The sequence below is a fragment of the Equus caballus genome, chromosome 26 (assembly GCF_041296265.1).
Source record: "Equus caballus isolate H_3958 breed thoroughbred chromosome 26, TB-T2T, whole genome shotgun sequence".
Taxonomy (NCBI): domain Eukaryota; kingdom Metazoa; phylum Chordata; class Mammalia; order Perissodactyla; family Equidae; genus Equus; species Equus caballus.
The window spans coordinates 38,392,427-38,417,250 of NC_091709.1; the positions used below are offsets into that span (position 1 = coordinate 38,392,427).

At 44.8% G+C, this 24,824-nt stretch overlaps 1 protein-coding gene across 7 annotated transcripts in view; it reads right to left on the minus strand.

Moving 5' to 3' along the window:
• Positions 1-24,824, minus strand: part of RUNX1 (RUNX family transcription factor 1) — a 263,885-nt gene that overhangs the window by 163,562 nt on the left and 75,499 nt on the right. The window lies entirely within an intron of this gene.

Consider the following 24,824-nt stretch of genomic DNA (forward strand, 5'->3'; position numbering starts at 1 on the left):
AGCCATTTGAGGGACCTAGCTGGCCCTGACTCTCTGCCACAAGGAGCACCGAGTCTGGCACACCCAAGCCATGCTCTCAGTCTCTAAATATTCTAGGAGCCTTTTTTCCTCAACTTGAAAGAAATTAAACTTATATATGTAGATGGAAGACTGGGACAGCTATTCATTCATTCATTCCAGGTCCTCCCCTGTACTCACAGAGCTGACTAGAGAGAGTCTAGAACAACTGGATTTGTGCTTACCCCTGGGGGACACAGGGAAGAGCCAACCAATTCAATCAGCTCACGCAGGACCTGTGATTCCAACACGTGCTCCGTGGAGGCTGTCTTCCTCGAGGAGCGAGGACCTATGTAGGAGGGCTGGGTGCTCCATGGCATCCGAAGGGGTTGCAGCACTAACCTAGGACCACAGACAGGTCTCTAGACCTGAGTGCAGGTGCCTCATCACAAGGGTCCAAGAAACAGTTGAGGTAGGGGGAGGTGAGAAACCAGCCCTGTAGGTGGCGGTGTCTCAGAGGTCAGCCAAGAGTAAGGGAAAGTGGCATGATGGAAGGAGAAGTGGAAGAGGAAATTCTGCTTTCTGATCAGGCCTCTGCCACAAACCAGCTTTGTGACCAGGTGAGTTCTGTCCCTCTCTGGGCCACAGGTTCCTCCTCTATGAATTGAATGCAAGATGTCTGAAATCTTTTCTGGCTTCCTCTGAAGGCATGACGGATCGATAGAACAGCATGGACACCCAGAGTGCTCTGAGCACACACACACACACACCCCACTTACGCTTGTGCATATGCTCACACACATACACACTCACATACTTCCATGCACGGGCAATACCCACACACATATACTCATGCACACACACTCCTTTACATGTATTCCCACACATGCACACACACTCATATGCACACACACGCACACACACTCTCTCATGCACATATATGCTCACAGATCTGAGTACATATTCCACACTTCCTCCATATTCCACACTTCATCTCCAAATTTTCAGAAAATGGTAACAGACCAGTTAGGAAACTAACATAAAAATCATCTGGAGGGTTTTACACGCTTCTGAGGGTCTTGCTGCCTCTGCTTTAGCTCCTTTTTCCAGATACTTTGGGTTTTACACAGGCACCTCTTTCAGGGAAACAAGGCAGTAAGAGAAGAGAGCTAAAGCAGAGAAATTTATAATGAGAGAAAAAGGAAAAAAGCCCTCCCCCTCCCCCCGGGGGCCGGGGGAAGGAAGGATGTTTAGCGCTCTTTCAGAATATTTGTATAAAGAACTCCATGTCCTTGTTTACTTTCTGTGGAGCCCTATTTCCTTCCTGGAATTCCTGGTGGTCATCCTCTCCAGTTATGGGTTCTTCAGATGAAATCTGAGCCACAGAACGTGCACACATGCACCAGGGCAAGGGGACCCCGCGGCTCTGGGTCTTCTCTTGAGACATGGGGCCTTTCTGGATTAAGTGTCTACCTTGCTCCTTGTCATTCTCTGACCTGGCCCCAGAGCTGCAGAGAGAAGCTGAGGAGGACATTTCTGGGGGTCACACCTGGAGACAATTATGTATCCTGTGGGTAACAGTCAGGAAAGCAGTGCAGAAAACGAGTGCCCCCGGGATGCACACCAGGAAAGGGTTGGCCAACTACGTCCCAGGGCGCCATACTGGAACCGTCCCCTCTACTGCCCTTCCCACGTCCTCAGGAGAAAGGCACATTCTGAGGTCTCCCCTTCAGTTACAAGTACTCTCTCATTGCTTACTCAATTCGTCGGCATACTCATGCAAATTAGACAGAGCCCTGTTTCACAGATAAGCAAACTGAAGCATAGAGCCGTTAATTTGCCCAAGATGACACAGTAAGAAAGTGAAGTGCTTAAACTCGGATTTGCATTTTCTAAGTCCAAATCTAGTTCTTTTACCATCATATCGTGGATAATAAATGATAATACAAAGAAATACTACTACTACTAAGCTAACATTTTTAAAGGGCTTACCAAATACCCAGCACCGTGTTAAGTGCATTGGATGGATCAGCTTATTTAATCCTGACAACCCTATGAGGGGGGTACCTTCATTACCCCCATTAGCAGATGTGGAAACCAAGTCCCAAAGGGTCATGCACCTTGCCTGAAGCCACATGTCAACAAATGGAGAAGCAGATGCTTTGGTCTGACCGCTCTGCTGTCCAGCAGAAGACCCAGGGTTATCACGGCTCCCAGGGGGTTTCAATGTGCAACACCATATGCATTTCCCCCCCATCCTGTATCTCCACAGAGGGCTTCACTCCACCAATCAATGACAGCCTACTTTCTCCCCAAGGGTCAGATAATTGATCCAATTATGGGTTTGCTGCAAATGGAAATTAACGTCATTTGTCCTTCTATTTATTTTTGCTTTTCCCACTGAAATGGCTGTTATGGTTACAGACACCATGCGAGAATTGCGGTAATGTTGTTTCTAAATTAATTTCCACCTAAGAGTTTTCGATTTTCACTTTTCATGGTGGTGGAGGCTGCCAACGAGCAACCGCCATTACGGTAAGTCCTTCTGGGCCCTGAAACATCCCGGACGAAGGGAAGAAATGACGGGACAGGAGCCTGAGAACAAGGGTGCATTTAAAAAAAGTCATTCAGACAATTATCTAATTTCTTCAGTAATGGAAAAAAATCTTAGGGGTGTAATTCAAACGAATTCACAAACATGTTTTTTAAAACACTGTTTTGTTTTTCCACTGAGCTTCAAGTTGGACTGAGGGAGTAGCTGGTGGTCCCTTCTCACCAGGCCACTCAGACTGTGAGCGTGCAGCCTGTTGGTCACTCTCGTAAATGTGTCATCGTCAGCATCAGTGGCAGAGGCTGAACTCCACCCAAAGGCCCCTGAATACTGGGGCCCAGTGTTGCTGCAAATCAGCCCTTTTGTAGGTGTGCACAAGGCATGCATGAGTCATTTCTGGTGTTATGTTGAAAAAGTCTAATATAGCGCTTTAGACAAAAGGATCCTCCAGCCCCATGGTGGTAAGTGACACACAGTCACATCAAGTAGGATGACAATGCATGATGTGACTATAGGCTAGGCTGACTAATTGACACTAGTACTGGGTTCCAGCGAGACACTCAGCAGAGCCCGAAATATTTGACTGAAGGACTGCCATTTGAAGGTTGAGAGCCACACTGAACTGTCCTAGGATCATGAGCATTTGTTTCCAAGGCAGCTTCTGTCAAAGACGGTTGCGATTCACTGTGTCACGTAATCACCTGTTTCAGAGAAATGGCCTCTTTGCCATTTCAGGTCAAGATCAGTTTTGAGGTCTTCTAAGTGCTGGTGCTAAGCGTGAGCAAGCTAGAGGTCAGTGGCTGTCTTCCCTGCCCCAGGCCCTCTTTCTCCCACACCTTGAAGTCTGGGGAAAATAGTGATCAGCATTTCTGGGCTGCTGAATTTCCCTCCCCAGCTCTCAATCCTGGATCCAGTTTTTGCAACCTTTTCGGGGGCCAGAATGCCTTCAGGAGGCAGGTTGCAGAGTTGCTTAGATCTACGACTGCATCCTGGTTTGGTGGTCTGCGTCTGAATAAGGGAGTTGGGTCTAAGCTCTCTGCAGGGCTCTGGGGCTGGCTAGTTGTCTTGACCTGGTGATTTTTCCAAAGCCACACATCCCTCCACAGAGACCCGTAGACCTGTCAGGAAGTATGGGATAATCAGAAGGGATGCTGGGAAACTTTGAGATCCTGGTTGGCATGGCCCTCCGAAGAGTCCAAATTTGGGAAAAGACCTCAGAAAGCAGGGACTTGTGGAACCACTCCTGGAGGGGCCTCAAGAGAAGGAGGTGGCTCTGCTATCGCTCACAAGACTTATTCGTCACATCCTTACAGAGACAAAATCCTGTCTGATCTCACGCTCTCTTCAGTTGGCCTCCCTGTGACTCCTTTTTCAATTCAAGACTAGGACTGTCCAGAATGTTCTTTTTCCCTGAGTCCAGCTGACAACATCGGTGTGGGGGTGCAGATAGGGAGAGCCACAGTGTGACTTGCTCCCAGGCAACCCCTCCCCAAACAAGGCATGTGGTTTCCGGAACATTCCAACATGGCTGCCGAGTATCTGTGAAGCATCTACCACAGTGAGCGGGTGGCCTGACCTGTGGAAAACTTTAGTGACTCACCTGAGAATGAGTAATTGCCCTTTGTGATTTGAAAATGTGATGCTCACAGAAAGCTTTGTCATCTCTGAACTTTGTACCCTCCTCAGCGAGTGCTAAATTCATGTATGTTAGGAAGCCATATTTGCGTTTACATCCAGCTAAAACAATTCAGGAAGCACACAGGCAATTCTGCAATAGGTCTTGGAGTGGTGAAATCAAGAACGAAAAGTTCTCCGTCCCTGTCTAGAAATGACTGGGCAGAGAGGTCTAAGTCAGACCTCTCGGTCCCAGTCTCCTTCTGTCTGAGGAGCTCAGTTTTCATTTATCTTTTGTGCCCTTTGAAGTACAAGCCTCTGTCTGCTTAATGCCCTAAACCAGAGAGACTACGACGAATTCCTTTTCCATTAAACAAATCCAAGTCTGGAAAGGCAGTAATATTTCTAAACAAGTAAACCCAGCCACGACTTTGGCTTCTGCAAAGCTCAAGATGGTTATCCAGGACTCTTGCTAATGGAGCAAAAATCTCATGTGCATTTAGCAAGGAGCTGACGGAGGTGACTGGAGACCCTCTGACAGGTTTTCCAGCCGTAAGCCCACCTCTTCCAAATCCATTCCACTCACAAAGCAGTCTCTCTCTTTAGGGGCTGAGAAAAAAAAAAAAGGAGAGGGAGATGGGGAGAAGGAGTGGGCAAAAGGGAAGAAAAGATGAAACGTGGAGAAATAGCAAAAGGAAATGAAAAGAACTTTACTGCTCAGTTTCTTCTCCTGCCTGACCCAATTATCAGATTTTGCATTTAAGTTTAAGACAGTAGATCAAACAGCAAGAGCCACTTTGTACTTCTGCCAGGAGACCATATGATCTCTCTCAGCGATTCTCCTGCACGCCAGGAATACGGAACCATGCCTCTCAGCCGGGCCTGCATATGGTGCAATGTGCAAAAATAGCAAAATTCATAAGTGACTGCACTGGTGGATGATGTCCAGGATTTATGGCACTTTATCAGTTCAAGAAAAAAAGGCAAAGGACAATCTAATTATAACTTTCCACAAATAAGTCAAAAGTAGAATGAGAATTGAAAGAAGGACAAAAGGCTCATATCACGCTTACTTTGCAAAATTGATCATCGTCAGGGCTGTTTTTATATGACACAGAACTTTTTGCAAGGTATGGATCATATCTGTTCCGGGTATTTTGATGTTGCTTGCGGTGGCATGTGTATTCCCCTTGAACGCGAAGCCCTAGATGGCAGACTCTAACTTCTCCGAGCTGTTCTGGTTTGCCTCCTGAGAGAATAACTTGAAGAATACCCTAGCGTGTACGGAGATAGTTTATGTGGGCTACGTACGGCATTTAAGCGGTTTTCTTCCCTTTGGACAAGGCGGTGGCTTCTGCAGCTAAATAGATGCTTTGCAAAGGTCACTTCTCACTTCTGAGAATTGTGAGAAGCTCTGAGAAACTGTGACTTCCACCCAGGGCTGGGGGTTTGTGAGGAGATGGGGGCAGAAGGATGTTCCACTCTTCACTGTAACGAGTTTTAGAAGCACTGTGATGACTCACTCCGTTCATGACAGTGGAATTGGATTGGACACGGCAGCCCTCATTTTTCCAAATTAGATCAGCTAATATTCTTTAGAGATTTTTCAGATTCATCCCTTTTCCTGGGAGAAGACAAGGTGGTGGTGCATGGAAATCACTGTTTTATTCTGATCCGGAATGGCTGGACGTTGAAAGCCTGATCTCCAAGGTCACCCCCTCCTCGGGCCTTTCCAGCTCTCACTTCCCTTCGCGCCAGATGAAAGGCTCACTTCCTACTTTGTCCCTCTACAGACTGGGCTCCTAAGTAGGTCAGAGTTCTTGTTACAGCTTTGCAGCAGCTACTCATTTATGTGTCTTATTTTTCACGTCTGTAACTCATTTGATCCTCACAATGACCCACTGAGGTTGGCACCATTATGGTGCCCATTTTACAGACTATTACAGACCCCATAGCACACTGATGAAAAGCATGGGCTCGTGGAACAAGACGTGAACAATTGGTCAGTCTGGGTGAAGCGTATACAGAAGTTCTTTGCATTACTCTTGCAACTTCCCTGCATATTCAACTCATTTCAAAAGAAAAAGTAAAAAAAAAAAAAAAGTTCAGGAGTTAGGTAATTCTGGATTTCAATACTGGTTCAGCCACTTAACAGCTGTTTGTAAACTAAGGGTTTTACAAATATCAGTCCATCTGATCTTCCTAATCCTCTAAGGTAAGGTAGGTGCTAAATATTTATCCCAATCATACACTTGGGGAAACTGAGGCTTGGAGAAGTTGAAGAACATGTCAAAAAAGCCTGTGCGCATACATACTATGCTGTGTTATTCACAGTTTGAATTAGCTTATTAACATAGTGTTAAACTCCCAAGATATCTGAAGAAATGCAGTGTTGGGTCAGTTCCTTTCATCAAACAAAGTTTTATAGAATACACAGTAGGTTCCAATCAAGACTCTGACCCTAAAAGATGTGGCCTGACACTAGAAATTTCTTAACTCTTCTTAATTTCTAGATAATAGATCAATGAGGAGAATCCAGGGAAGGATAAAATTTGGAACTTTGTTAGTTTTATCCTTTCCTTGTAAACATTACAGTTTAAAGAATGCTAATTCTTTTACATTATCTTAAGAAAATACCTTATTATCTTTGATCACTTTAATCACCTTCTAGGCACATTTAAATTTTTTGTTATACTTCCTTCCTTCTACCTACCACCCGTCCATCCATCCATCCATCCACCAGCTTAGCCATCCATCCATCCATCCATCTATCCATCCACTTATCCATCCATTCCTCCATCATCAATTATGTATCATATGTACTATGAACAAGGTCTCTGTCAAAAGGAAGGTGCATATCTTTCCTCTGCTGAGTTGAAGAAGGAGATGCATACATAACCATCCCAGAAGGTAGGAAGCAGTCAGGTCAGTGAAAGGATGCTAGATAGGGAGGTAAACTCCAGCAGTTCAAAGGAGGGAGAAATGATTCTTCTATGAGGCCAATGAATTGCAACAATCAAACCTCAAGCACCACATATTTCACATAACAAGCATAACCACATATTGTGTGGTTCACCAACTCCTTATAAAGGATTTCTGTGGCCTGCCTGGATGGAACAGTACATTGTGCTGATGTCTCCACTGGAAGAGCACTCTCTGGGACAATTTTAGTGACTCTTTGTAGGGTTGTAACTGGTCACTTAGAGGCCACAATTTTCTGAATATAGTTTAGAAGAATTTCTCCTAAATAGAATAATAGGCAAGCATTCAAGTTTATGAGGCATTTTTATAGCCACCACTCAGATTTTTATGTGGTTTATTCCACTTATTTGGTACCTGGGTAAGCTCATTTTCACTAGAAAAACTGGAAATTTCATTGCCCACTGCTCCAACTTCCAGGTGATTAATAAAATATTGACCTAGAGAGCCCAACAGTGACCCCTGGGGCCTGGAATTAATAGTTTTCATCTAGGGAAATGTTCAGTTGGTTTCTGCCTTCATATCAATATTCTATAGCAAAGCATCTTCCAATTCCATGGTAATTAAATAAATAGAAGTATTTACTAGGCTCCGTGCCAAAGAACCTTTGGAAGTGAACATTTATCGTATCAGCTGGCCCTATTTATCCTTTTATTTGTTATGTACTTAAAGAAATTTATAGTATGCATTGCCCTATAAAGCAAACAAACGAAAATAACCAAGAGCAAACCTGTGTCCGCAAGAAGTATGGGTAAATGCAAGTTTTGTTTGTGATTGGTGAAATGAGTCATATGTTACCATCACTAAAGACATTTGCTATTTGATAGAATCCCATTGTGAATGCTACCATAAAATAGATGATGGCCCTTGATTGATCTTTTGTGTAAATGAGGTGTTTATATGTTAGGTTTATTTACTACAGACTATTCTAGAGCAGAAAAGTGAGGCATGACTTTCTACTGAAAGGAAAAAGTGGCTTGGGATTTTTCCCTGACCAGCTCTGCGGGATGATGACGATTCCCCTTTCAGTTCGTGGTTTGAGGCCTTTGCTACAGTCATCAATTGCTGGGCCTGCTCTCTTATGAGGTCCCTGTGTTAGCCAGTTGCATGTACAGGATATGTGGGTCAAGGACCTTGCTGCTCCTTTGACCCTCTTCTCTTTCAACATCTCTTCCAATACTGCTGACCTCCTATCTTTACATTTGTGTCTCCCAAATTCATGACTCCCACCCAGAACTCTTTCCTTGAACTTCTGGACCCCAATTTCTGGAGGACCCTGAGTGTTCTACTTTGATATTTCATGGGACCTTCAAAACCAATATATCCCAAACTGAGCCCATCACTACGTTGGATTCTCAACTCATTGGACAGCACCACGTGATAAGGCTGTTTTTCCTTCTCCTAGAGATTATCTCCTAGTTTTTGTTCCTGCATTTTATTTGCACAAAGGGAGGAAATAGGTTTGGGCGTCTTTCATTCCTGCACCTTAACTCCATAGAAGATATTTCTGTGTTATTATATTGTGATGGTTGGTGCATTTATTTGTCTCCCTTGCTATATAGTAATCGTGCAGAGAAGATTTTGGTAAGGACGATTGCCCTGAGCTAACATCTGTGCCAATCTTCCTCTTTTTTGTATGTTGGATGCCACCACAGCATGGATTGATGAGTGGTGTTTAGGTCTGCACCTGGGATCTGAACCTGTGAACCCTGGGCCTCCAAAGCAGAGTGCACAAACCCAACCACTACGTCACTGGGCCAGCCCCTTTGGATATATTTTTATCTGTGAATGGCAATGATTAGAGAAGCTCAAATTCATGGAGTTTACCGACTTTTGGACCTGGATTGGGCAAATCACATCACCTCTCCAGGATCTGCACTGATTACTTCATGGGGGGGATCTTTTGGGGAATCCAGTGTGGTCAAGTCTGGGACATTTTTGTGGGTGAATTTTATGGTATTATACAAATATGAGCTATTTTTAACAAGCCATTTATTTTCTCTTATTGTTACTCTTTCAAATTTAGTGTTTATTGATGTAATAAATGTTTTAGTACAGATCCAATCTATTCTTCTATGTGTTCATTATTATAATCCTCTCATAAAACCCCAAGTACTAGTACAATTTACCAACAGAACAGTGGTGGCTTCTCTTAGTGTCATGGAAAACTCAGTTTGGAGTTCCTGCATATTAGAGACTATCTCCAAATGTCATCACTACCCAGGGCAAAAGGCTCATCTGACACTGCTAGCGTCTAAGGAGGATTTTAAGCCTCTTCTAAGGAGGGAAATTGAAAAGTTTCACCCCCCACATACCCATAGAGCCCACTTTGCCTTTATTATCTCAGTATTTCCGACAAATGTGGAATTTTGACCCTGATTATTCTAGGAAGACTTCAAGACTCCTCTTTGCCCCTAAAGACAAAACTTCAGACCATACTTTAGACCATCCCACCTCTTTTTTGATTCATTGATTTTCAAAAATTTTCTCCTCTGTTTCTGTAAAAGCTAAGTACAAAGAGACGAACGAAGGGATTGGGTTTGTTTTTGCTATGCCTGATGGTTTTCAGTCACCTTAATGATCCCTGAGCTAGACTGCTCAAAACCTGGACCTTCCGAGGGCAGAACAAGAAGCAGTGAGCTCCACGCTGGCTGGAGTGCTGAGGAGGCAGAGGCCACGTTAGCTCAAGGCTTGCCTGCGCTCTGCCAAGGAACTCTTTTGAAACTAGGGCGAGCTTTGCATGAAACCCCATTTTCAAACCGAAACCATGAAAAAAAATGGTGGTTCAGTGTGGTTTTTACTCAAAACCAGGTGAAGCTTTGTGGTTCAGCCAAGGTTTGACTTGAAGCCAGACAGAGCTCACTGTGTTTGGCTGGATCTTGCTTTACGTTTCATGTTCCATTTGGTTCTGTTTCCCAAAACTGAAATCTGGGGTTCAGATGAGGGGTGCAGAATGAATAAAATGAAGTTGGCATGAAATCTGGTACAGATGAAGACAGCATTAGCTTTGTAAGCATACTCCGCTCTCCTGGGTTACTGTCTGCTCCTGTTTTCTTTCAACATTCCTTCTGGAAAGGACCTTCTGCCCTCTAAATAGTTCCCTGCGATTTTCCTTAAAGGAACAGAATTATTAACACCATTCAAAAATAGCAAAGCCTATTTTGCTCTTGTTTTTTCTAATAGATCCATAAATGAATCTGTTTTCTTAGGTCGGGCATTGAAACTTTTGGGGAAAACAGACAGTGACGTGACTTACGCGTGGATTTATTTAACATGCTTCAAGCATCTACTCTGTGTTGGATACTTTAACTTATTAAATTCTCACAATATATTACAATATTTTACAGATAAGGAAACTAGGCTCAGAGCGATTGGATAACTTGCCCATATACTAAAAGGGAAGGCAAGCAAGCGTAATACTACGTAGACCCAGCTAGTAAGTGTTAGAGGAAAATGTTGCTCCCAGATCTTTCTCTAGCTCTTTCTATTAAATTATGTTGCCTACAAATCAGACCAAAGTTCTGCCCTTCAAGAGCTTTCAACTTGGAAAAGGAGCCAAAATATATACCTAAAACCATGCAGTATGTAGTGGAAAGTGCTAAGTGTCAAAAGAGTTGTCCAGGTGGCAAGTTCTATGAGTTCAGAGGAGAGGGGAGGTCACTTTCAGCTACGGTGGGGTGGGGGGTTGTACACCTTACATTTAATGATTCTATATGTCAACTGTATTTCAATAGAGCTGGAAAAAAAACTTTGTGAAAACAATGACATTTGGGACACTAGAGAGCAGTTGAGTGTGGAGTAGGTAGGGAGGAAGGGAAAAAGAGTTTAGATGGAGAAACAGGCCAGGAAAAAGCATGGAAGGGAGAGATTTATTGGTCAGAGTTCAGTTCATAGAGAGTTGAGGAAGGTAAGTTTGGAAAGAGAGGTCGGGACTAAATCTTGGAGGGTCGTGGTTTTATGACCAATGAGCTGTATTCTACCTGCAGAGGGAAGCCGTTGAATATTTTTGAGTTGAGAATTGACAAAATCAGGGTAAAATGCAGGCAAAAGCCTAGGATTTAACTCTGAAAGTTACTCTGTCTCATTGGAAATTCAGATGAGGATAAAAAAAAAGTGCAGTAATTGGCTTTTAAAAAAAATTACTGAAGAAAAATCTAATCATCCCTACACTGTTTGAACCCAACCATGAGATATACTTGAAATTACAAATATTATTATCAAGCTCTTGCTTGAATTTTGAAGTTAGAATTTATTAGCGCATATCTTGCATGAATATACTGTCAACTGCGTACTTTCCCAAACTGAAAAACTTCCCCAAATATATGAGCCCTTTTCTTCGTTATCATTCCCCCTCTTGCCCAACCCAGGAGAAAAATGAAATTAAATTTAAATTCTCCCTAATGAGAGAAAAAAAATACTAAAGGATAAGATTTTTGTCAAGTAGGATTGAGTTTTGGAGGACCACAAGCCACTGGAATAGAAAAGATTTCTTTTTCACCACCTGAGAACCAATTTTTGTCCCCTTGGGTACGATATTGCTCCCTCTAGGAATGCATGACACAGTCCCAAACTTGCTTTGGAGTGCTATTTTGATAAACACAATGGAAGCTCTAATGTCTGGTAAAGTCTGTATCACAGAAAGGAGGATGGATACAATCTCCAAGCCCAATAGGCTGACACTTAACAGAGATGCCATTTGAGAGGTTAGATGCAAAGAACAGACAGAGAACCCAGAGAAGTATTAGGGAGGGAAATCTTGCGAGAGCATCACCGTCAGTAACATGTTGGTTGAGTCTATTTCTACCAGTCTCTAGCTACCAGCTCTTCCTGTAAAATAATTTTTATTTTTTACCATGCATTCTGCCAGGTGTTGGCAGTAGAAAAGTCAAGAAAATGCTATCTGTAGATCCCACAAAACACGATATGAAGGTGATCACCAATGTAACATACTTCAGAAGCCTTGAAATTCCACTGGCTCTCCGACCTGCCTCACTTAGAAAGGCAATATTCCTTTAAGTGATAGCTATGAAAATATTTATTTTAACCAACTAGATGGATATTCCTTGGAGAAACCTCAATTAAAGTAACACAAAAAGCCAAGCACTGATAATTTAAAAGATCAGAGAGGTTGAGCGTATAGTTTTTTTTTAAATTGAATGTGGCTATTGCTTGAAGAATGGCCAATGTCTTCAGGAAATAAAGAACAAAGAGTGCTTTATGTCCAATGAGTGATGTGTCCAAAAATTCTACCACAATAACTTACTTTCCATTGATGAGTCTGAGGGTGCTGCTTCTAGATTTTTAGTTTTCTGCAGAACTCAAAATTCAGTGGTCCTCATGGGGGAAATGAATGGAAATGCTTTTTTACAGAGAAACAAAAAAAGAACACTTTTTCTCTTTTTACCATCCTCAAGAATATAACAAAAAGCCTAGTTTTATTGTGTTGTTATTTGTACTTTCCCAGAAGGAAAAAAATATTGTCAAACTTGACGATTCTATTTTTTACAGGAATAACAAGATGTCACTGGGAGAACATTACTTTATTGGAAAGTTTCTTTTTACTTGTCTACCACTGCCTCACATGTTTCGTAGCTGTGTGTTTCCTAGTTAAAAAACAGTAAACTTTTCACCATTTGCTTCTCATTTGGTGAGCCAGATCAGGGCAAGGAAATTCCAATATTTAAGAACAGCTGGAGAGGGTAATTAAGGAATTGTCTGATGTTTCTGCCAGTTCTGCTGATAAACTGTGGGCTGCTTTATTATTTAAACCTCTGTATACTTGAAGCCTTCTTTTTCTGATACTGAAGCGTATCTTCCTAAGCCACCTGGATGCAAAAAGGAGTTTTTAGGTCACCAGCGTCTCCCCCACCAGAATTCTCAGACAAAAACAACACCTTAATTCGTCCTGGGCCAGGTGGGCTCCTTGTGTCTTTTAGGAGACAGAGTGTCCTCCTTTTCACTGGGGAGAGTAAATGCCTTGTGATTTCCGCTCTCTCTCCTAGGCTCTGAACAATGAAGCCTCCAGCTATGCATGGCTGATTGGCAGCTGTGAAGGCTCAAGGATGCTGCATGAGTTCTCATGCCCGGGTTCTAGAATGTCACCTGTGACCCACACAGACTGTGGAATGAGAGAAAGATTCTTTCTGGGCTTGGCTTTACTCTTAAACATATGCTCTAAGCCTTGTATGCTGTAAACCATCTTAAATTTTTCCTATATGTCACAGTCTTCATGGCCAATGTATTATTTTTCTTTTTATTTTTTTGCATAGGTTGGCAACTCAGAGGTCAATGCAAGCACTCTCTATAATCACCCCCAAACAGTATTTATTAAGAAATTTTTTTCAGCGATGCTTTACCAGGTGCTCTTGAAAGAGAATTAGGTAGGCATGGCCATGATTTGGAGGGGCGTATGGTCTTTTTCAGACAGGCCTTGACAAACAAATGCTAATATAAGAATAACCAGACTGATATTTAGTCAGTCAGCCTGTGATGGGTGGCGTATTGGTCCTTTTACATCTGCCTTCCTTTCTGAGTGGTTGTTACCTGTGCTGCACCTGTTGCTCGATATTGTGATTATCTTCCCTGAAAACATAATATATTATCTGGTAAGTCTAGTTCATATCTGCTTTGAAGCCTCCTTTCTTTTCAAGTGCATATGCTAGTACTTGGATGATGTTCACAGTAATACAAAAATATGAGCTTTGAAAAGTTGGGCTAAATTTTCACTAACAAGCTTTTCTCTCCTTGATCCAGAAACAACATAATACAGAGCAAATGGTAGGACCAAGAGTCAGATGTGCTGGCTCTGCAAGGCAGTGTGATGTGTCAGACTCACCAGACCCTGGAACCAGGTTGCCTGGTTCCAAGCACGGCTGTGTCCCTGGCTGGTGCATGGCCCGGGGCCAGCTTCTTGCTGTAAGATGGGATAATAATAAAACGTCCCCTGCAGGTTGTTGCGAAGATGAAGTGAGTCAATGTAGGGAAAGAACTTCGAAGAGTGCTTGGCTTGACAGCAAGTGCTGTGCAAAGATCTGCCAGGACTGCTTTGATCCTGGCCTTGGTACCCAGGAGCAGGGCATTGAACCTCTCTGGGTCTCAGTCTCTATGTAAACAACAGTCTAAGTTCTCTGAAACCATTTAGCTCTGTTGTTTTCTTTCTAAATAAGTCATCTTACAAACACCTAGAGGAAATCACGCAAAGGAGGGGATCATATAATTTATCATTCAAAGCAGGACACTTATTAGCCTGAATGGATATGCTACTAATAATTAAGAACTTCACTGGGGCGATGGGCATAGCCAGACCAGTACCATCACCCCACATAGAGGAGGCAGTGTCGTGAGCCGTGCATAGACTGAAGACGGGGGATTCTGTCTGCAAAGATATGCAGGGGTGGGTATGTTGTCTCAAGTTATAAGGGTGGCATTTAAATAGCACACTGAAACGACAATTTCCAGGATGTGCTGTCCTGTTCGTGCTCACACTTTTGTCAATAGCCCTCTTCACTTATTCCCATCTCACAGGCAGAACAGGAATCGACTTCACTAAAGGAGCAGACTGGGATTCAAAATCAGTTGTGTGGACCTTTATTTCTGCTGAGTTTTCTCCTGTAAATCTACCCCCAGTATCCTGAGAAGAACAGGTTTCCCCATTACAGATGGAAAGTCAAGTCTTCTCACAAAGAGGATTTCCCTTCCAGAACTTCAAAACAAGAAAAAGTATCAGACAATGTGATCTGGTGCCAGTGAACAACCCCTTTCCAAAGCTTTGAGTGGAATAATTTGTTTTTCATGGTTTAAAGGTAGGAGATAAAACCTACATGGAAAAACGGACAAGAAGAAATGAAAAATAAGACACAGAATCTGGAATCATAAGCTTAAAAAGTAATTTGTTTTATTTCAGCTGTGCCCAGAAATAACTTGAGGTTAGCAAGTGAGTATTTCTACTGGAAGAATCGGCTACAATTAGGTCACCAACTTAGAGAAGACGAAGGCGGAAATTTAAACACCAAGTCTGTCATTATAAAGGTACTTTATCAGCAAAACTGTCAGTTATGGATTGTTGACTTAAAATGATTAAGAGGCTAAAATATCAAAGACGAAGGTGCAGAGTTTGTGGAAAGGCCCCTGTTAAGATCAGCAGCAGCTGTGGGTCCAAATAGGAGAGAGTTTCTTTACCAACATGAGTTTGAGTTACCATTCATGAGAATGAGTTCTGAACGCCTTGACTTCCACACCAATCTGATGTGAAAAAAACAGACACTTGCTTTCTGTTGAGGTCCCTGTTCTGGCCACACGAAGACGGGCCACACATTTAATTCTGTTGGTGACAAAATGATAAATTTGCCGTTGTTTAGGATCACCGAAACATGCTAATACTTTTCTGATTTCTCACTGAAAATGGATGTGAAAATCAATAACAGTACTATTCAAACTTCCCGCTAAACAATAAACAAATAAAAATATGGAGCTCCTGAACCTGGCATCAATGAATAGAGTCTTCGTGGATCATCTTATCTCACCCAGGAGTGGATTTATTTTTCCTGGAAGTTTATTTGAGAGTCTAAAAAAGATTTAATTGTTAATTTGATACCTATCATCGCATTATTTATGAGTTTAGTAATGACTCAATTTTACAAATATTTGGATCCATCTGAGGCAAGAAATTCAGAAGAATATTGTTTCCTGCTGTATTAATAACTGATTTTTCAAGGTAGATTTTACTTGATAACTCACTTGATCCATTTGGTTTGATCGTTTAGATGTTCCAAACCACCAAACGATGGTCTATTTTTCTTTTTAATATCCGTTCACTGTAATAATATGGCTTTAAGTTTCACAATGGCTGTGTCTATTCCCTTAGCAACAAAATGGTTCTGAGACCTGTTTTTTTTGGTATCTGTGAGTCACTGCCATCGCTGTAGTGGGAGCCCCCATCTCAGATTTCCTTTTTTTTACACAGGGCTGATGCTTGAGCAAAAATCTGAAAGGATGAGTCTTAAAACAGCTGCGAAATATGTAGCTGGAAAGCAAGGCTGAAGCGCTTAATGACAACAGTTAGCTGGGTGCAGTCAGTATTGCCAGTGCTGAAGGCAGCCAGCCAGACAGAAGGTGTCCATTTTATCCGGCAATCTTTAAGTGCCTTACTCCACTTCCTTTGTCACATGCTTATCTCCTTGAATCATGAGAACTTTCAATTGCTGTCGCCTTTCCTATCGAGGATTGAAAAAGTCTCTTTTGCCAAAAACTAGGTATCGAGAATTCTTGAGGGACAGACTCTCAAATCCAGTCTACCCACAAAACTCCCATTGGTGTCAGATGCTAAGTAAAGTGAAGAAGATTTACTGTTGAGGTAAGAAGATTACTGTTGAGCAGGTGTGGCGTTTATGAGGGGCCCCAGGGCCAGCCCAAGGCTCAATTATGAAATCAGAAGATGCTAGTGTGTGTGTGTGTGTGTGTGTGTGTGTGTGAGAGAGAGAGAGAGAGAGAGTGAGAGATTGGGTTGGGAAAGTGACCATCCACTAGACTCTTACTTCTAGTTGTCAATTTTTTCTTTACAGTTAAAAAAATCTAGCTTCATGAAAAAATTGTGATACTATTATCTCCATTTAAGAAATAGGAAATGAGCTCAGAGAAGTTAAGCCATCCCCCAAGATCTCACAACCTAGAGGTGGTAGAACCAAGATTTGAAGCCAGGTTGACCCATTGCCAAAGTCTACTACACTAGCTGCTTCCCAAGTTCAAGAACATTCTAAGCATCTAGTTCTATGTCTTCTGTGGGTCTCTAACCAGAGACGGTGGCTAGGCTGCAAAGGGAGAAGGCACTACATGTAGATGTTCTCCACCAGAAAGTGCATGAGATAGAATTTTTGGAGGACTAAGGCCTTATTGGTTGCCCCAGTTCACACCCCAGGCATCTGTCTTGTCTTTCAGTACGGCTTCTAGGAAGACGAAGCATCAGAAGCTCCAGTGGTGGAGTGAATCATAGGAAGTGCTAAGCTAAACTACTGAATGAGTCATTCTTTCCAGAAACAAGGGCCTTTATTTCTCCAAAACTCTGTATAGACTTTTACAAATAGGGTAGAGTAAAAGCTACTTCAACTTGACATTGCTGCTACTAATAAATGCTAAAATAAATTTACCACTAATATTACTAATAGCTTTCACTTTTGATAAGTTGTTACCAATGTGTTAGGTTCTTTGGTTATCAAAGTATCTAATAGCATGCCATGTGCCTGCAGGGTGTGAAATAAATGCTAATTACATGAAATAGTAATGATGCACAATCTTTTTACTGTCTGGTCTCATTCGCACAGTCCCTCATGTTATAAGCCTACAACAAACTTGGTTCTTGGATGGCTGGGAAGGGGTTTTAGAAACATTCTGGAGGTAGAGTAAACAGAACTTAGCCCGTGGTTGGGTGTGGGGGTGAAGGGTGGGGCATTAAAGTCAACTCTGAAGTTTCAGCCCTGGTGACTAAGGAGCTGGTGGTGACTTTGCCAGAAATAGGGAAGTTGGAATGTCTGAGAAGAAGATGAATTCAATTTGGGACACAATTGCCTTACCGTGCCTTGGGGTGACATCCTGATGGATTCGTTCAGGAGTCAATGGAAAATAAGGCCAGAGCTCAGAGATGGGCTTGCCTGGAGGGCCAGAGTTGCCAGTCAAGAGCCTATGGCGGTCAAGGCAAGAGTAGGGGGATTCCCAAAGGGGAAAAGGTAGGCTGGAAAGAGAAGAGAGTCTGGGACACATTTGGGATAAGGGAGAAGGAAGAGTAGTCAGAGAAGGGACTGTGGAAAAAATAGAAACAATCAGATAGACAAGACATCACTACAGAGTGTAAAAGCAGGGCCAAGGGGTAGTAAAACTTTCTTTCAATGGATGAGACGGACTAGGCTAGAAGCCCTAGAGTATCAAGTAAGTTAACAAAGTGACTCAATCTTAGACTGTCATTGTGCACCAGAGTGTTCCACGTGAGGGCAGGGAAAAGGGAGGGAATCACTAAGAATACAGAATTACACACAGTCCGCCACAGAACTTATCAGTGGAGGAGACCATCACAGAGGCTGCAACTCTTTGGTGTACGGTGGAGGGAAAGTGGTTTGCCACCCACTAAAATGGTTTGCAAAAGGTAGAGGAGAATTAGGTTGCAGGCATGGCAGAATAAAAAAGGGCGTTTTAAGACAAGAGACATGCCCAGTAGGTGGAGAGAGACCAAGAAGAGAGGAGGAGAACAGAGAAGGAAGGTAAGCAAATGAAGAGTTGATGTTGCAGTTCTAGAGGAAGTGGAGTGTTTGAGCAGGGGAGCACTGCAGCGTCTCTGGAAAGGAGTGGAGCAAATACAACATTCCTTGTGGAAAGGGCACAGAAGGACGCATGCCGTTAGCTCATGTCTTGGGAAGAAGTGAAGTCAACAGGTGCCTTCTCAGTACTCACTACTCTTCTCAGGATTACAGAGGAGAGAGGATCTTTCTAGAGGAGAGGCTGCCTGGAAGGGAGGTGAGGCCTGGTAGCCTAGGATCAGGTTTGGTACAGCTCCTAAAGATAGAGCATGGCAGGGAACTTTGCATGGATAAATTGGGTACTGAGTGCATAGGTTAGAATAAAAAAAAACCGTGTCGAGGAGGTTCTGTGATTCCAACAATACTTAGTAGACTTAAAGCGAATGTGGAGAAAGTAAGTGGTGGGGTTTATACAGGGGAGGCCACTTGTGAAAGTCATTCTGTGTGACTACACAGTGAAGGTAAGGAACTCGGAACCCGGCCAAAAGGCAGAAGGGATTTCATGTAAACATTAGGTTGAAAGACCTTCATCTCCCCGTGGTCCAACCACAGTGTCCTGCAATAGGGTTGATGGGAGTGGGGAGTTATAGGCTGTTGGGGAGACCTCCAGGGAACGTTGGAGCCAAGGGTCAGGCCCATCATGGCGGGACAATCATTATCAAGGATGCTGACTGGCTTGAGAGCAGAGGTGGCCAGAAGCATCTAGGGTCACCACGATGGCAAGTGCAGTCAGTAGGGGTGAGGATGGAAGTTGGGATGGAGCCCTGTGGATGGAGGAACATCCTGAAATGCGAGATCTTGGAGATGGTACCATTTTTGCTCTGAAAGTTATTAGCCTATGGTGAGCATTACAATATCCCAAGGCCAACTTTGCCCCATCCCCCATCCTTATGGGGGTTCCTTCCATATTCCACAGTGGGCTTATCTTCCTTTCTCACATGTGGACAGAGACTATTCTGTATGGGGTAAACACCTATCTTATTTAATCATATTTTATTATCCTGTGTTATATGATTACAGTCATTTTACTGCAATCAAAATTTCCTTCTCCAGTGATGTGGCCTCAGGTGTAACAAATGCTTTTAGAGAATTGTGTTTGCTGGTCTATTGAGATATAACTCCTTGATCAGACTCTTCAGACTGAGAATTTATGTTCCTGGATACTCCCACTGTTCCACCTTCTAGGTTTTCCCATAGCTAACATTTAACGCTCTTTCCATCAAACCATGTCCAGTTGTGGGTCACAAGCTGGAAACATTTATTTTCTCAAACATGAAAGTCGTTTTCGTTTTTTTTTGAGGAAGATTAGCCTTGAGCTAACTACTGCCAGTCCTCTTTTTGCTGAGGAAGACTGGCCCTGAGCTAACATCTGTGCCCATCTTCCTCTACTTTATATGTGGGGCGCCTGCCACAGCATGGCGTGCCAAGTGGTGCCATGTCTGCACCCAGGATCCGAACTGGCGAACCCCGGGCTGCCGAGAAGTAGAATATGGGAACTTAACCGCTGTGCCACAGAGCTGGGCCCTCAAACATGAAAGTTGAAAGGTCAAGATTCAACCTTATACACCAAGATTTCAGTCTATCGTGGAGGTTCCAAAATTGAGGACAAGAATAACTAACTCCACAAGATGGAGCAGGGGTGACATGTGGGATCCAGCGAGTGAGCTATGGTCCCTGTTTGTTGTTAGTGCCAAGTCGATTCCAACTCCGAGAGGCTCTGTGGACAACAGAGCAGAACTCTGCCTGGTCTTTTTTTGCGCCATCCTCTCATCTTCTGGTGTTGTATCAGACAATGCTCCACTGCTATTCATAGGGTTTTCACGGCCAGTTATTTTGGAAGTCGGTGGCCAGGTCCTTCTTCCTGGTCTGTCTAGTCTGGAAGCTCTGCTGAAATCTCTCCACCATGGATGACTCTGCTGGTATGTGAAATCCCAGTGGCATGGCTTTCAGCATTGCAGTGACATGTGGCCGCCACAGTATGACAACCAGCAGATGGGTGGTGTGGTTCCTGACCACGAAATGAACCAGAGCCACGGGGGTGAGAGTATCAAACGTTAACCACTAGACCACCAATGATCCCTGTAGCGTCCCCCAAATAGTCACGTCTACCCAGAACCTCAGAGTGTAATCTTACTTGGAAATAAGGCCTTTGTAGCTGTGATTAAGTTCAGAAGGGTTCATGCCAGATTAGGGTGAGCTCTAAATCTAATGACCGGTGTCCTTGGAAGAAGAGATGCACAGAGATCCACAGGGAGAAAGAAGGCCATGTGAAGACAGAGGCAGAGACTAGGGTGATGTAGCTACAATCCACGGACTGTCAAGGATTTCTAGGAGCCACCAGAAGCCAGGAAGGATCCTTCTCTAGAGCCTGAGGAGAGAGCCTGGCCCTGCTGACCCCTCGGTTTTGGACATCTAACCTCTAGAGCTCTGAGACAATAAGTTTCTGTTGTTCTAAGCCACTCCATCTATGGTAATTTCTTCCAGCAGCCCTAGGAAACTAACGTAGCCCCCTAACCCTTAACTTTTCACTGCCCAGCTGAGAAGCTTCTTCCGGGAGGCCCGGCTGCCCCTGGAGCCAGTCCCGATGTAATGAACATGATTTAAAATCTGGGGAAGGCTCCGCCCAGAAGGCTCCATGCCCAGGTAAGTGTATTTCTCTGGGCTGCCCTTGTCATTACAACGTTCTGACTTACATCTTTGTTCCTTTGAACTTCAATCAATGGCTGAACCAGGAACGTTGTTTTGACTACGCTGACGGTTTCTAAACTCCCCACTGTGTGGTTTCCAGGTCAGACAGTCAAGCTTTGTTCTGTGAATCATTGCCGAAAGATTCAATTAAATCTCGCTTTGCCCGCCCTGTGGCCAGGGTTTCAGCGACTTAGCGAGAACAGGGGCATTTAGCAAGTTTCTGAGGAAAGCCAGACATGTGAGGGGAACGGGGTGCTGACACGAGGCAGGGAGAACAGAGATTAGGGGGCCCAAGACGGCGGTGACGAATGAAGTCACCGGGAGCTCAGCTTCTTGGCTGGGAAGGCAGCTGTTGATTCCTGACATACTATTTTAGGACCCAAAAGAGAAAGTGAGGGGGCTTTGCTAGATCACTTAAAAGAGCCTACACGTCAAGGGGAGAGGAGACATGTGTTAGCACCAGGGTCCTTTTCCCGCAGGAATGAGACAGAATCACGGATGTGAGTCTGGTCACGATCTTTATGGTGGGAGGTTGCCTTTGAAGTCTGACATCCCTAAAAATTTCTCATAAAACCAAAAAGAAAAAAAAAAAGAGCATCTCATTCTGGCTAGGAGCGCACCAAGGAATATGGAAATAAGAAACGCTTATAGCTCCCCGTGGAAACAGGAATTTGGCAGAATCCTGAGTCACTCGGCAAGAGAAAAGACAAAGAGGATTTCTTAAAGGACCTGAGAAGTGCTGCCTTGGTGGGCAGGCTTGCTCCAGAGGGGAGAGTCTGTTGTGATGCCCGAAGACCAAGGGGAGGACCCACTCCCAGCCTGAGACACAGGGGGCCCTGGCAAGTCACTGAAACTCTCAGAACCTCGTCTCTTATTTGCAGAGTGAGACAGGATCTTCCCTTGCATGATTTTGTGGGGCTCGGAGGAGATACGGCTTGTGAATTCCCCCTGTAAGTATTTAGCATCCTGTAAATATAGGCAAGTAAGGACGGGCACCCACTGAAGCTGGGCTTAAGATGCCCTAGACATGCCATCTGCCTGCACCACGTCAGGCCCGGCTCAGGTGGAGGACTGAGGAACACTGGAGAAGCCCAGCTTCAGGGGTCTCTGTGGGTCAGGACTGTTCCTTCTTCCCTCGAATCAGCAGTGCATTCGTGACACAGCCGATAGGAAACACGATTGCCGAGAGGACCAGGGCATCGGGAGGGCGCAGCACGACCTTACCAGGGGCTGCTCCTTTCTGGCATGAGCCCAGATGGGCTGCGGCAGCACAGATCCGGGGAATGGCATGGCTGAGGCCTGGCCTCCCCACCTGTGGTTCTGGCCTGTGCAGCAGTGTCGCTGAGAACTTCCCAAAACTGTGCTGTGGGCACCCGCCTCAGCCCCTCTTCCTTCCGCTGAGAGGGCCTGGCCTTCTCACCTCCATCCACAAAACTCCCCTTCTGCTCTCCAGTCCTGCTGAGATGCCACCTCCCCCGTGAAGCCTTCTCTGAGCCTGCCTCAGGGCCTCGCGTGTCCTCCGGGCCACTGCATCTCGTTAGTTCTGCTCACTGCTTGGATTGGCCCTCCCCGGCTCACACCCTCACTGTAGAGCTGGGCTGTGGGCTGTGGATGATTCGATTTGTTATGGTTATTATTCAGATGGCCTCGCCCATGCCCATAATCCTGTCCCAGATGCAGTACCGTGTGGATGACAGTTTGAGGACACTGGCTGAGCACACCGACAGTTGGTAGATTCTGATCCAGTAGCTGATAGTGGGCAGGGCAGCTTTGGGCCCTTGGGAAGGAAAGCAGGGGTGTGTCTATTTGGGCTCTGGGGCTCCCAGATCCTCAAAAGGGACTGGAACGAACAGGTGTGGGTTCAGGTAAAGTGGGAGATGCAGAACATCTGCCTTTGGTGTTCCCAGGTCTCCTTATACTGACCTTTGTCGCTTTCCACCCTATTTGGGGGGGGGGGGGCAGCCTCTTAATTCATACTAAGGTGTAAATGACTAATAGCTTTACTTTTCCTTGGTAGAGCTGCCTTCTCAGGGGTTACCTAATCCCGAACTGGAAGGTCTGAGGCTGTGCTAGAAGGTCAATGAGGGAGGAAGGGCCTTGTCAAGGATGTGGGCTTCTGAAATCACCCCCTCAGGCAGCTGCCTGGTATGCTGTGTCCCTGATTAATGCAGTTTCTCTCCTTCCAGGCTGCTTAGGCAGCTCTGAGGATGGTCCTTTTCTCTCTGGAGTCTCCCTACCCAGCCGGACTTGAAACACACCAAATCCATGCAAAGCAGCTTCGGGAAAAACTATGAAAGGCTGTGGGCCACAGGGGTGTCTTTTCTGGTATAATTTAAATGTCTCTGTGCTGAACTGAAATGTCTTACTGCCGCTCTTCAGCTTGCTGTAGGTGGTTGTGCAAAGGGCAGACCTTGGGGTGAAGTAACAAGGCTGCATTCCTGTCTGCAGTCCCCGCAGACCCCCTCGGCTGCGCCTGCCGCATCTGTCGAATGGGGAGTGGTGCATCGCTCGATGTGCTCCCAGGCACCAAGTTACTTAACCTCCCTCTGCTTCGGCCTCCTCTTCTGCCAAGGGCCCTGCTCAGAGGGTGGCAGAAGGATGAAATGAAACGACATCCACTGAACACGCGGCTCAAGGTGGAAGTGCAGTCAACGAGCTGTTTGCACAATTCCCAGGGTCGCTTCCCGCTCTGAACTTCTGTGACTCTAGGGTTTCCTTTTCGGCCTCGGGACTGCTCCGGGCCTCTGAGATTCTAACCCTCAGCTTCTTCTCTGAACTGCTTCCTTCTGAAGGGTGGCCCTTTCCGTCAGTTTCATTCGGAGACCCCTGGCCACTGGGAAGGCCCAGGTGGGTCGATGCAGCATCAAGTAGATCAAGAGAAATGAGGATCCTTTTTGCAACCAGAAACTCTACACCAAGTTTGTTTGTGGGGCAAGTAAGGTCTGGACCCTCCTACTCACGGAGGACTTGCAGACAAGATGATTGCTTCTGGAAGTTTCCCCAGGAAGGAGCAGGAATCCGGAATGGGAGAGCTGCGTGTGTGATGGTGTATGTCTTCTGTGTGTCTAGGCCTCGTGTTAAAGAGAATCAGCTGTGGGTCTCTGCCACAGAGGGGAAAATGGGCAAATGAGACAGGCCCTGTCACAAAGGGACATCAGAAGGGCGGGTTTTGGTTGAAAGTCTCATTCCCCTGCTGCTGGTGTACCATGGACCAGGGTGACACACGCTCGCACATCACACACCTGGGACGCCTCCATTAATAGATGCAATGCTGGGAGACAGGAAATGATTTTTTGCTGACATTTTCCATAGAAATAGACAAAAGCTCAGCCACTTTTTCCGAGGAAACATCGGCACTGTGCTTCATCTGTGATCAGAATGCCACAGGCGACCTGTACATTTGCCCTGAGCTCTGGACAGTTCAAGGGGTTGCTGGATCATTCTGACCAACCAGGATTTTGGAGAACTGTTGATGACATAGACTGGATGTTTGTGTCCCCCCAAAATTCACATGAAATCCTGTTGTCCAGTGTGATGGTATTTGGAGGTGGGGCCTCTGGGAGGTGATGAGGTCAAGAGGGTGGAACCCTCATGAATAGGGTTAGTGTCCTTATGAAAGAGACCCAGAGAGCTCCCTCAGCCCTTCCACCGCGTGAGGACACAGCCAGATGACTGTGAACCAGGATGTGGCCTTTCACCAGACACCAGATCTG